Source organism: Protobothrops mucrosquamatus, unplaced genomic scaffold, assembly GCF_001527695.2.
Source record: "Protobothrops mucrosquamatus isolate PMUCROS unplaced genomic scaffold, P.Mucros_1.0 scaffold80, whole genome shotgun sequence".
Lineage (NCBI taxonomy): Eukaryota > Metazoa > Chordata > Lepidosauria > Squamata > Viperidae > Protobothrops > Protobothrops mucrosquamatus.
The window spans coordinates 5,642-19,616 of NW_015386457.1; positions in this window are offsets into that span (position 1 = coordinate 5,642).

Here is a 13,975-nt window from a genome sequence, read left to right on the forward strand (position 1 = left end):
TCATCAGTACGCAGATGACACCCAGTTGTACATCTCCACCCCGGACCACCCCAACGATGCCGCGGAAGTGATGTCCCGGTGCCTGGAGGCCGTGCGAGTCTGGATGGGGAGGAACAGGCTTCGACTCAACCCGTCCAAGACCGAGTGGCTGTGGTTTCCGGCGTCACATCATAGCCAGTTGGTTCCATCTCTGGCTATCGGGGGCAAGTCATTAGCTCCCGCGGAGAGGGCCCGCAACCTGGGCATCCTCCTGGATGCTCGGCTGTCTTTAGACGATCATGTGACAGCCGTGGCCAGGGGGGCTTTTCATCAGGTTCGCCTGATACGCCAGTTGCGCCCCTTTCTGGATCGTGATGCTCTACGCACGGTCACTCAAGCCCTCGTTTCCCGCCTGGACTATTGCAACACTCTCTACATGGGGCTCCCCTTGAGGTGCACCCGGAGGCTCCAGCTAGTTCAGAATGCGGCCGCGCGGGGGATCCTGGGGGCCTCTAGATGCTCCCATGTAACACCTCTCCTGCGCGAGCTGCACTGGCTGCCTGTGGCCTTCCGGGTGTGCTTCAAGGTGTTAGTAACAACCTTTAAAGCGCTCCGTGGCAATGGACCTAGGATTTGCAAGACCGCCTCCTACCAAACACCTCCCTTCGACCAGTCCGCTCCCACAGAGAGGGCCTCGTTAGGGTGCCGTCGGCCAGACAATGCCGGCTGGCGACCCCCAGGGGGAGAGCCTTCTCTGTGGCAGCTCCTGCCCTCTGGAATGACCTACCCCCCGACCTACGTACAGTTGCGGACCTGCACCTTTTTCGCCGAGCCCTGAAGGCTCATCTATTCCGTGCGACTGGCCTGGCGTAGTTTGATTATGTTTTAGTGGGGGTTTTGTATGGGGTATTTTTAGAGCAGGCCTGTTATTTAATTTGATTTTAGACAGAAATTTGTGTATATTTATTGTGGTTTTTATTATCGCCTGTTCACCGCCCTGAGTCCCGTAAGGGAGATAGGGCGGTATATAAATTCAATAAATAATAATAATAATAATATATAGTCTCTTCTCAACAATCTATTTCCAATTTTCTATTCCCCCCCCACAGCTTCTCTTGACAGTGCAAAGATTTTCTTATATATCTCCATGCCGACTTTCTTGTTAACTTGAGATTTAGTTTAAGATTTATTGTTCTCAATCGGTAGCTCTATTATGTGCCTTTATGCATATATTTATCTTTCTAGTGTGCAGCCATCACTACTGATCCTTATTCACTTTGACCTTATATCAATCTTGTACTTTCTCCTAAAATGATATATAGACATCATAACAAGTCCAATGTCAAAGTAATAACTTCGTAATAGAGAATTAATTGTGTGAATCTTTATATAGGGAAAAAATCCCCACCCTACTTCTAACATGACAAAAGTCTCAAGAATGAATGAATGAATGCGCACACATATACATTCCCAGTAAAAAAAGATGTGAGAGAAAATCAAACAAGATGAAGAAGAGGGAAATAAAATAGATTCTTGTATAAATGATCAGCTGGAATTCTGAATTCTTACACTTCAAACAATTGTGGGTAAATTGAGTTGTGCTGTTTGCTTTTGTCTTAACAATTGTGTGAATAGGAGTCAGCAAGTAAGCCATGGCTTATTGTAGAGCAGCAGATCACCATTTTAAAGCATTGTTCAGTGTTATCTTAACGATTGCTACCTTAGCTAAATATGTTGTCTGAACAAGGACAGATGATTTGCTTGTGTTTCCTTAGTTAATCTGTAGGTTTTTTTCTCTACCACCCCCTCATCCCCAAACCTCTAGCCCATTGGGTGGCAAGAATGGCTAAAAATGGAAGGGAATAAACCAGGAATTGTCAGAACAAGCTACAACAAGTATATTTATATGTATCCTAACCCATATAACAATTTTTAGTGACTTACATCTCATGAAGCCCTCGGATATACAATAAGGCCATCAAATAATAGCCACATCATACCTTTTCTGCAATGTTTCCCTCCCCTAATTTGGAGTACTTTTCCCTGAATGCGTACTAGGTATTCTCTATATCACTGTTTCTCAACCTTAACAACTTTAAGACAGGGCTTTTCAACCTTTTCACCCATTGTACCACTTTTAGGATACGGCAATATCCGAGTACCATCAGTCGCCTAGCAGGGTATCAAAAACTTGATGACCCCCCCAAAAAAGTGATAAAGTACAGGTAGTCCTTGACTTACAAGAGTTCGCTTAGTGACTGTTTGAAATTACAATAGCACTGAAAAAATGCCCCCCAAGCCACAGCCGAGCAAGACACCTGCCTGCCTTCCCGGTGGCGCTCTTCCTCCTGTTCGAGGTTTTCATTGTTGTGAGCGTTTCTGTTGAGGATTGGCAGTGGGGATAAGGTGAGGATGTTTGGTTTTTATTCCCCCCCGTCTGCTGGGTGGTTGCAGCAGGTTTTGGTCACTTCACATGACCATGGGACACTGACCGTCATAAATATGAATCAGTTGCCAAGCATCTGAATGTAAATCACAAGACCCTGGAGATGCTGCAACATTCCAGTTGATCGGCGCTTCTTCTGGGCTCAGCGGAAGCACCAGGATCAGCACCAAGCTCCAGCTGGAGCCTGGCGCTGATCCTGGCGCTTCCACTGAGCCCTGACAGCCCTGCAGCTCCAGCCATCTCTCACTCAGGCTTGTGCGGTGCTGCCACCGGTTCAGCTCATTCCCCTCCCCCGCTACCACTTTTCTAGGATGGTCGCGTACCTCCTGCCAGGTGCCAATGTACCACAGGTGGTACCCGTACCATTGATTGAAAAGCCCTGACTTTAAGATATGTGGACTCCAATTCCCAGAATTCCCAGACAGCATGGTTATCAAAATGATACCATTTCCATAGGCAGTCAGTCACTGATTATTGATACTTTGGGTAACCATCTTTTTTTTATATGTTGTTTCTGATACTGGCTTACATTTATTGATCTTAATTTTGTCCACTATCCAATTCTGGGATGTGGATATTGTAGTAATGCTTGTAAATGATTCAGTTGTACATCAAATAGTTGTCTCCATTTATTTGCACTCTCTGTTCTGAAGGTTCTGTAGAAAAGGATTGTCGTCATTGATTTCTAAAGGAGGGAAGGAGCTGTTGGAATCTACGAGGTCAAGCCACTCTAGAGCAAATATATTACAACAAGAATTGTAATATATTTATTACACTTAATAAATTTATTAACAACTCAAGTGGAAGATCCAATAGTACCAAGCTATGAAAGATAAACCATAGATATAATTTCTTATAGATAAAAACCAGAAATTTGAAGTGGACCCCAATGCCCAGATTCTGCACATTGACATAAACAACTGATTCTAGATTGTCTTTGACCTGTACAGTGTACTGTGACTGAAATAAACAATGGCTCATCATAGTACATTGACAATGTACTATGATGTTTGAGTTGCATATAAAATATCTCAGATATTGTCAATGTATACAGAAAATCTTGATTAATTTAATCCAGATGTAAGATATTTGCCATTTAAAATCAGATTTTAATTGAAAATTTAATTTAATTTTATTCATTTTCATAACATTTACCAGGATTCTTGAAGGAAAAATTATTTATATATTGTTGGCATAGATTTTTATTTAGCGTGATAAATTAATAATATAGCATCTCATTATGATTACTTTTTAAATATTGTGGCCATTATCCTAATAGTAATCATTTTTGTAGTTGCTTTGTCTGCATATCCAGGCCACTTTAAATATAATTAAAGTGATATGTAAACTTATTTTCCTTCCTCCTTTATTTTCCATTATAGCTCTGGTATTAGCTAGGAGCAAAAGTTCAAATGGAGCCATAAATCAAAAGAACAGATGCCAGTGGCCTGTTTTCAAAATGTTGATTTCCTCCTAGCAGTAATAATAATTACACAGACTGCTGTACATTTTATAAAAAACTTCTGTTGCCTCTTTGCAAACAAAAAACAGATGTTGAAATATTGATGATAGGTATTTTTTTCCTTTGAGAAACACTATATGGAAGGTAAGGGGATACAGACAGTGGTGGGATTCAAATATGTGAACAACCGGTTCTCTGTGTGGATGCCGCTTCCGGAAGTCCATTCTGGGCCTGGGCAACAAAAAATTAGCTACCAGTTCTGCCAAACTGGTGCAAATGGGCTGAATCCCACCACTGGATACAGACACTAATTCTTTGCCACCATCCAATGCACATATGGATTTTTGCAGCTTGCTTCAGATAGCCCTTGCTGAACGTTCTCCTGCTGCCTTGTTTTTTTTTGGGGGGGGGGATGCATTATATTTCAGAGATATCAGCCTTCCTATTTTCATGATAGGAAGACATCTGCTTTTAAATGCAAGGTGTCCCAGTCTTACTTATAATTTGGACTTAATGATTTCTGGTTAAAATGATCTTTCTAAATTTGGAGCAATTGTCAGGGTAAAAACTGATGAATGGATTTTTGTAGTCCTTTCTATTTTTAACCCATGATTTCTTTCCTTTATCTATTTGCTTGTCTTCTTCCAGGAAGATGCAAACTGTACTGATTCATTTCCAGACTGATAGAGATTCAGATTCACAATTGTGTAAAGATGACTCTATCTAAACTCCTTTGCGAAAAGGCCTACCAGTTAGGCAGTTCATAGGAAGGTAGTTAAAAAGAACATGAGTCTGTACCCTACTTTTAGGATATATTGGTTTTAGGTAGCAAATAGTTCAGTTGCTGGAATTCTTGTAGCTCCATCCTTTTTATAGCAATAAACCTTACTAAATAAGATTCTACATGAGATCCCTGCCTGGAAAGGAATACTTTTGATTGTGGGCAGATATCAAAGCATTTTAATGAGTGAACATTACAAGATTTGTGATACACTGCATGTATGCTAAAGGCGAAGGAAAAGAGACAGCCTACTGTATATACGCAAGGTTTCTGATCATATAGTTCTAAATCTGTAGGTAGTCTGTGCATCCACAGCAATTTTTTTCTCCTTTTCATCCCAGTGTGCATTTATCTTCAAAGCATGGATGGCAGGACTAAATCAGGGAAACCCACATCGTTTATACACAATAATAGATTACATGAGAGAGAAGGTCCAAACACAGCTAGTTAAATAAGGAGCATGAAACAATTGTTTAAAAAATAACTTTCTATAATAGCTGTTTCCTATGTCATTGCCATTCTTCTATAAAATACATTGACAGAGGAATAAGAAGAAATGACATTTTGTTTTGTTTTGTTTTTATAGTGAACTTTGATCACTTCCAGATTCTTCGAGCAATTGGAAAAGGAAGCTTTGGCAAGGTAAGGAAACATTGCAGTTGGAATTGGATGGAGATCAAGTGCTACACAGTGAAGAAACAAAATAGCCTTTGCTTTTGTTAGAAAGCATGTGTGTTTTTTATCCTAATTCTCTGATAATTGGACTTTGAGTAAACATGCACAGGATTACATTCCATAGTATGAAATCTTTGTAGAAATCCTACAGATTTGGTATCTTTTGGCTTTGATAGTATTATCTTCTGATCCTTTGAGCAAAATTCCAAATTTGTATGCCTAGATTCATTTAGAAAAGTTATGTAGGCTGCATTTAAACATTTTGATTTGACAAGCTTTTCTCTTTTTTAAATCTTCTAGTATATTTGAAATGTGTATCTTAGTCATCTCTTAATCCAAAAGTAATAAAGATTAAGTAAATAAAAGTGTCTTAGAATGAGTTGAGTCTCAACCTGTTATCCAGTGACCGAAGAATCTATTATGGCTGCTACGTGTGAGCCGTTGTTTCCATTATGATGTGCAACCTTTAAAATCAGTGCCTGATAAAGGTGCTAATAAAATTCTATCTGTAGATTCAAGCATGTGTCACAGTGCTCACCATTTCTACATATTAAGCATTCACTATGTTTCTGAAGTGTTTGAAGCATCAATTCTTTATTTGATAGACATATGTAGGAAAAGCAGATTTTCAGCGTTCTCAAGCCAAAAACGTAAAGAGAAAGCTACAAATATGTCATAAAGGACAGTGACAAGACACTTTATTTCATCCATGTATGACTGATTAACAACTACACTTTCCACTGTAAGTGGAGCTGTTGATCACCTTCTCGATGTAACTATTGTTTGGTTCCGAAAACATGAACCATTGTAATTTTTTAAATTATCTGTCAACTTAAATGAAGAAATTGTAAAAAGTCTTAAGTCTACTTTAAAACAAAACATATACGATACTGTTGTAAATGCAGTTTGGTGTGTCAGCGTAATACAGCACTACCCATTGTGGAAAGATGGTCTGTTAGAGAGTTTCCTACAGGAATCTAACTTGCAAATGTAGGAAGCAAGAAGTTGGGCTTGATAAGTCTTTAGCCTGTTTCATCAGATGTTCTTATATTTATTTAATATGGAAATAATTATCAAAGACGTGTACATGTTGGGGTCATTGGCTGGATGGTACAGTGGATATCTCAATGTAAATTCCAACTGGTAATCATAGGCAATACTGCATAATAATAGTAATAGAATAGAATTCCAAGACTTAGGCTTATGATGTCTGCTTTTTTTTTCCTTTTCTTTCTGTGTAACCTCCAAATTATGCGAAATAAAGCTAGCTGCAACACTTACTTGTATACCTTAAGAATGTAGAAAGCTGAACCCCAGAATTTACTTTGAAAACTAAAACTGAATAGTTTTTTATATAAAAAATCAAGTTTTACCTGCTTTTTTTCTTATGGTTTTGTTTCTTTCTGCACTATAATTTAGACAAGAAGGAAGCAATTTTTTGACTTGCATTATACAGTTGGGTCTTAGAAATCATTCCCAGTCTCTATCTATAATCCACTGCATCTTCTAGCACAGGGGTCCCCAACTCCCAGTCCATGGACCAGTACCGGGCCATGGCATGCCAGCAACCATCCGCACAACAAGGAAAGCCCCACCCACAGGATGCAGGCAGCACACAAAACCATGCCCCCTCCAGTCCACAGAAAAACTTCTCTCTATGTAACCGGTCCCCGGTGCCCAAGTACATACAGATGGAACAATGGCATTTAGACTTATATACCAATTCCCAATGCTTTACAATCTTCTCTAAGCGGTTTATAGAGTCAGCATATTGCTCCCAACAATCTGGGTTCTCATTTTACTGACCTCAGAAGGATGGAAGACTGAGTCAACCTTGAGCCAGTCAGAATTGAACTGCTGGCAGTTGGCAGAATTAGCCTGTAATTCTGCATCCTAACCATTGTGCCACCATGGCTCTCTTTGCATAATATAATTTCTTTGCATAATAGCAGCCTCTTTTATACTGTACATGTGATGTTAGCATTACAATTAAATATTCAAACCAGGAGTGGAGTTGTGCCCATAATATTGCTCCTGTCTTTCATTATTATCTTTAGAGCCTTGCTGGAACAGACTCAGGGTGTCTGCAGGTATAGTTGAATACACTGGTTCCCATGCCATCATGTACTTGAACATCTCTTTTGGGTTAAAAAAAAAAGAGAGAGAGAGAGAGAGGAGGGACTAGGATCTGAAAGATGCTATGCTGTCTTTCTCCCATTCTTTTTATTTTTTTGCTTATACTTCTATTGGAAGAAAATTTTGTTTCTTGGCCTAAATAATTTCTGTCCTACTGCTTTCCATGGAAGTAATTAAGAGAGACAATAGAAGAGATCTAAAAGAAGTTGGACAAATTATCCTGCCTCTCCATGATTAGAAAGTTGTGAAGTTAGAACACTTTGCTGACATGCATTGTACTTTGTAAGCTAAAATAAGAGCAATGTGTCCTTTATTAATTTTGAGAATACAGGTAGTTCTAGACTTACAACAGTTTGTTTAATTAAAACAGCACTGAAAAAAAGTCTTATGACAATTTTTCATACCATTGCAGCATCTCCATGGTCATCTGATCAAAATTCAGATGCTCGGCAACTGTCTTATGATGGTTACAATGTCCCGAGGTCATGTGATCATCTTTTGTGATCTTCATGTAACAACCATGTTACTAATTTAACTGCAGTGATTCAATATTAGTGAAAATATATTTGTGAAGTGGTTGTCACAGAACAAACAATGCAGAGAACATTTGCTATCACTGTGCATCACTCCAGTTCATTGTGTAGTTAACATATTCAGCTGTAAGTCATTAGTAATTAGTCATGAAGTGAAGAGTCATCCAAGTGTTGTGTGATTCACCAGTAACTTCCACTAATTTCCTAATTTAAAACTGAAACATGAGAATATTTTGTATGAGCTCAGTGGAGAATGGCTTTTTTAAGAAAAGAAGAAACATTTCTAATATGATTTATGGCTCAGAAGTGTCTGTCTGTCTGTCTCTCTATATCTATCTATCTATCTATCTATCTATCTATCTATCTATCTATCTATCTATCTATCTATCTATCTATCTATCTACCTACCTACCTACCTACCTACCTACCTACCTACCTATCTATCTGCATATCTCCTGTATAAGGTGACTCTGAGTATCTCACAGATTATAAAACAAATCAAAAATAATTAAAATATATTAAATCTATGCAGATTAAAATTTTGAAAACTATGGTGGTACCTTGGTACTCAACTGCTTTGAAACTCATCAAATTTGGTATTCAACGCATTTTGACATGGAACTTTAGTCCCAGTGCTCATCATTTGTTTGATACTCAATGCACAAGCTAGAACTTGTCGCTGTCAGCTGCCTTGTGACTTGCTTATTCCTTATGGGAAAAATTTGTTTGGTACTCATCATTTTTGGTACTCATTGTGCCTCCCAGAAACAATTAACGATGAGTACTGAGGTACCACTGTATACAGTGGTATTGCATAGAAACCAAAACTAAGAGATGGATGGCACAGGAATGAAGTCTTCTTATCCCATCAACCACATTCAACTCAAGTCAACCGGCAAAGCCGAATGTTAGTGCCTTCCAGAAGGACAAAAGGGAGGGGGCAATTCTCACTTCCAGTAGCAGACTGTTTCATGGGGGGGGGGGCAGAGTGGAAAAGGCTTTTCTCCTTGACCCTCCTGCTGGAATTCCTTAGCAGATGGGATCCGTTGCAAGCCTCTTCTGCTGGCATGAGTGGGGCAAGTTTATCTCATTGTGGAGACTTGACTCTTCAGATACCCTTATTGCTTAGTTTTAATAATTTTAAATGAAAATGACAAAATTTATGTAAATGCATCAACATCTACGCTATAAACATATACTAAATATAATCAGTTAAAAGATATTCTTGAATTGAAATAAATTTCTGTCATCACTCCCAAAATGTATATTTGCTTTCCCTTTTCACTCTAGTTTATGATAATTTCACATTAAGTAGGGAAAAAAACAAAGGTCCTCTTTTTACATGTTAAGAAATCACCCAACATTATGGAATTATCGTTGACATTTCAGTCATTGTGAATTTGAAAAAACAGCTCTGGAAAATGTTTCTAAAAATGCTATAACTAGTTCAACAAAGTTAAGCTATAAAGAAAAAAATTAAATCTGTTTACTTTATAATCTTACCTACATTTATTATTAGATCCAATTGAGAGAAGTTTTTTTTTAAATCATGCTGAAAAATAAAATTGAGTTAAGTAATCCTTTCATACCAGTATGATATAAACAAAACTAGATATGTGATGGATTTCTTGTTTTGTTTATACAAAAAAATCCATTTTTTGCCTATCATTTTTGGAAGATTGAGAAGACATTCTGTGTCTAATTAATAATTAATAATTGAACCATAGTGGAAAAATTCAGGCCTCCTTTATTTATAAGTCATTTAGAGATGCTGCATGTAGGTAATACGCACACACAAACACACACACATATGCGCGCACACACACACTTTTACAGAGAGAGAAAAATTTATTTTTCCTCCACAAGTCCAAGAATGGGGCTAGTGGTGTTGATTTATCCAGCAGAATATAAATAGATTTCAATAGACTTCGCATCTACTTTCTCACGCTTCTCTTTAGAGAAGTTTGGAAAAGATCTGATATGAAGCAAAATGGGAACTAAGCAGGTTTGGATTTCATTGCTATTCATCTAGCAATCTAATTGTATTGTTTTTGAAGATTAAAGCATAAATTGTAATATATTTGTGTCTTAATTGACATTTATGTTGGATTTAATAAAAGATTTGAGATAATATGGAAAGATTATCCCAGTATGGAACTATCTCATCTTTGCCTCTAGACTGAGTTAGGACATGCCTGTTTGAAGCATAGTGATAGTGATAATATCCCTGGTTCACCTATATTGTTTGCTTCATTGCCACAAAACAGTATAATTAAATATTTTAATTGTAGGAGAACTATGTTATAAATTACTGACAAAGACCAATGGAATTCTGCATAGTCATGACAATTTACATAATCATGAATTCTGCATAATCATGACAACTAACCAAATTCAATGTGTGTGTAGTGGGGCTATTCAGCACTTTGAACTTGAAAGGAAGGAAAGAAGTTGATTGAGAACATGTGGGGATGCTGAGTAAACTCCTAAAAGTAGAAGGATCTTTTAACCATGCATTTTAACAGGGGTGTGAGGCCTTTTTATATCCTCTTTAGACATGCATACACAGATAGTATCAATTCCTGCTACAGGCCCCAGAAAAATGACAACGTACATAATGACACCTGCAATACAAACCTCTTTCTTACATGCTTGCTTTTCAATGTCTGATGCAAATTCAGAAGTAGCTATATTTACATTATTTTGAAATTTTGTAGCCCTTTTTGCACCGCAGTGGATACACAAACATTCTGCTCTTTTTATTTTCTATTACTTCATCTTCTTTCAACAATCTGTAGAGCATTCTTAAGATGGAAATGCTCTATTTAAAAACCCACCTGCGATAGTCTTGTAGAACCAGGTGCTTATTAGATGCATATTTTGCTGGAGGATGACTTATTTACAGTTGGTATCTTGACCTTGCTATTCTTTCCTTTCTTCTCTGATGCTTGCACCTACACAATGTGTTTTGTATGTTTATGTGTGTGCCTGTTTATGATTGACGGGGTGAAAGAGAGAGATGTCTTTCTGATCAGATATTTGACAAAAATACTGAAACAGGTTTTTCCGGCACTTCTCTATCTTCCTAAGATTGGAACAGAAGTGGCAGGCAAGTAGAAGTAACTGCTATCCTGCAGGTTGAGGCTCAAAAGCTGTTTAATTTGGACCCTTCCTGTTTCAGGCAATTAACAGTAAATTGAACAATCTAAGTACAGAATGAAACAGGTTCTGCATTTACATTGTGATTCAATACGTCTGCTTCCAGTTTTTATGACATGCTGTTGTGAATCCAGAAAGCCTCCTGCACAAATGGAATTACCTTCTATCCTAGAAACATCGTCTTGGATATGGCACCCTGTTTCATGGTCCATATAACAAGCTTACATCTGAATAGGCATTCACAGCATTGCATCAATAATAATCACTTAAAACAAACCCCCAATTGTTTTAAGCCTGTGGATAGGATGTCTTTTCTTTTATTTTGATTGGAAAGATGGCAAACAGTTGCAGGGGACTAGAGGACAATCATAGGGCAGGGAAAAATTTCAGGGGAATTGGAGGTTGGTCTGGAAAACCTAGAAAAAGGCTTGCACTGCAACATTTCCAAAGACTGGAATTTCTTGCTAGTTTTCTTTCTTCCACAAATTGATAATGAGATTGCTGGATTTGGCGATTACAAAAAAAAAGGAGAGTTCATTCTCCTGTAGGGAATACATTTTCTTCCCTTGATAATTTTAAGATGTGTCTATGTTCCTGAATATCTTGACTGAGAAGGGGTAGAAAGAACATGTCACCATCCTTTAATTAGTGCTTCCTTTTAAATTTTATTTATTTGTGGGTGTCAGGTATATTGTAACATCTGTTTTGCTGGATAATGAGATCTGAATTGGTTAGGTTTATTACTATGCATGAGTATGACAGATGTGAAATAATAATATACATACCTACTGTATGTAGAAATACTCGGGGCAGAGAAGGACATAAGTTGTTTTGCTGAAATGTGGTATAAACAAATAGTGATAAAATTCATTTTAGAACAGCCCCAGGTGAGATAGGTGGCAAATAAATTTAATAATAATTTTGGATTTATCACTAAATGATGAGTACTGTTAAATTTATTTTTCATATGATCCTATTTCTAAATATATTTATTTATTTTTATTATTTTATTAGATTTCCAACCCCAAAATTACTTTAGGTAACTCACAGTATCAAATAATAAGATAAAACACAGTTCAATATAAATAAGCAAGATAGTATCCACCCAATCAATGCAATACATGTAGAGAAACTCCACCCTGCTGCAAGGCTCAGGAGAACAATCAGGTTTTGAAGGCCTCAAAAAACACAATCAGAGTGGGAAACCACAGAGATTTCTAGAGATTGTGTTTAAAGGGCAGGCTCTACAATAGAGAATGTATGCTTACTGGATCCTGACAGATGATCTTAACCAAAGGAACCTAAAGCATGCAAATTCTGCCACCTCTTACGGCCCAGGTAGAAACCATGGGAGATATCCCAAAGATGCTTTTTCACAAGGCAACTGGACTTTCTTGTTTTTCTTTGAAGGCGTTTTGCTTGTCATCGAAGAAGTTTCTTCAGCTCTGGGAGATAGGTAGTCTCTCAAGTAACTTGGTTGTATGCCATATAGGGTGAAAGAACACAGGAACCAGTGCAACTCATGAAGTAGAGATGCCCCAAGGGCCCACTTGGGGATGCCCATTGCTGCTTGTGCTACAACATTCTTGATTGGTTAAAGCTTCCAAGTGGTTTTCAAAGGCAGCCCCATTTGCAGCACATTGCAATAGTTCAGTTGTGAGGTGACCAGTGTGTGAGGGACTGCCTGAAAAGCATCCAGATCCAGGAGGGGAAACAAGTTGCACATAAGATCAAGCCATGCAAAGCTACAGCTGCTACCTGCTCTTTGTGCAGGATCTAAGAGTCCAAAATGAACTCCAGGGAAATGGGGAAACTCCCCGATCTGAGGGATTCTAATATCCATAGCCACTAGTCTTGATAGGAGTAAGTCAAAGTCAATTTCTCCCATTTTTTCTAAAGAAGTGTTAATTTGAAAACACTTCTGCTGATCTGAATGATATAGTCTGTCAGCCTCTTGATTTATTGACTTCTACAAAGATCTGTGCTTTTTCTGGTGCATTTACCTCCACATCTTAACTGAAAAGCATCATTTTTCTTCATGATGGAATAAGCAATATTTCTAAGGAGAGACTGGTGCTTTCTCCAAATTTTTTATAGGGGTTTTGTTTTAGCTATCATTGAAATATCTAATCTTTTTATCAGTAATTTTCAGAATTTGTTATGAATCAATAGAAATTCCTGACGGTGAAAGTATTTCACAAACACTTTTGAAGGATTTTACAGTTTCCACAACCTTAGGACCACAGTGGACCTTGTATTTGTAGTAATTGCTTGGGGTTTAAGCAGGAGATTATCCCTCCTTACCTGATAATATTGCCAACTGAACCTGCTATATAGAAAAAGCGAGCAAGAAAATAAAATAGTAACATAGCCAATCCTCTGACAGTAATGCATTTCTAAGCTCTAGTCTTTCATATAGAAGGTAGAGGTAGATATTTTAAAAAGATTCATGGACCCTGTATAACAATCTCTCTTGGCCTCCAAACAGTATATCAGTCAACTTTGATTGTTAGTGCCTATTACCAATCTCATCTTCACTCCATCCTATATTTTCTCCAACTCTCCTGGTTATGCCTAGATACCATATAATTTCATTTTCCCAGGCTTTTCTGTATTAAAGAATTTAACAAGGATGGAAGGTAATGGCGGACCTACCTGGGGTGGCTCCGTGATGGAGCGAAGTCCCAGCAGAAATGGGGGGGCTTCCCGAGGGTCGAGGGTTTCACTTCGACCCTAATTTGAAGAGCCGGACTCACCGGTAGCCAGGGGCCTGCCGTGCGACTCCCCAGTCTTTGGCTGGGTGA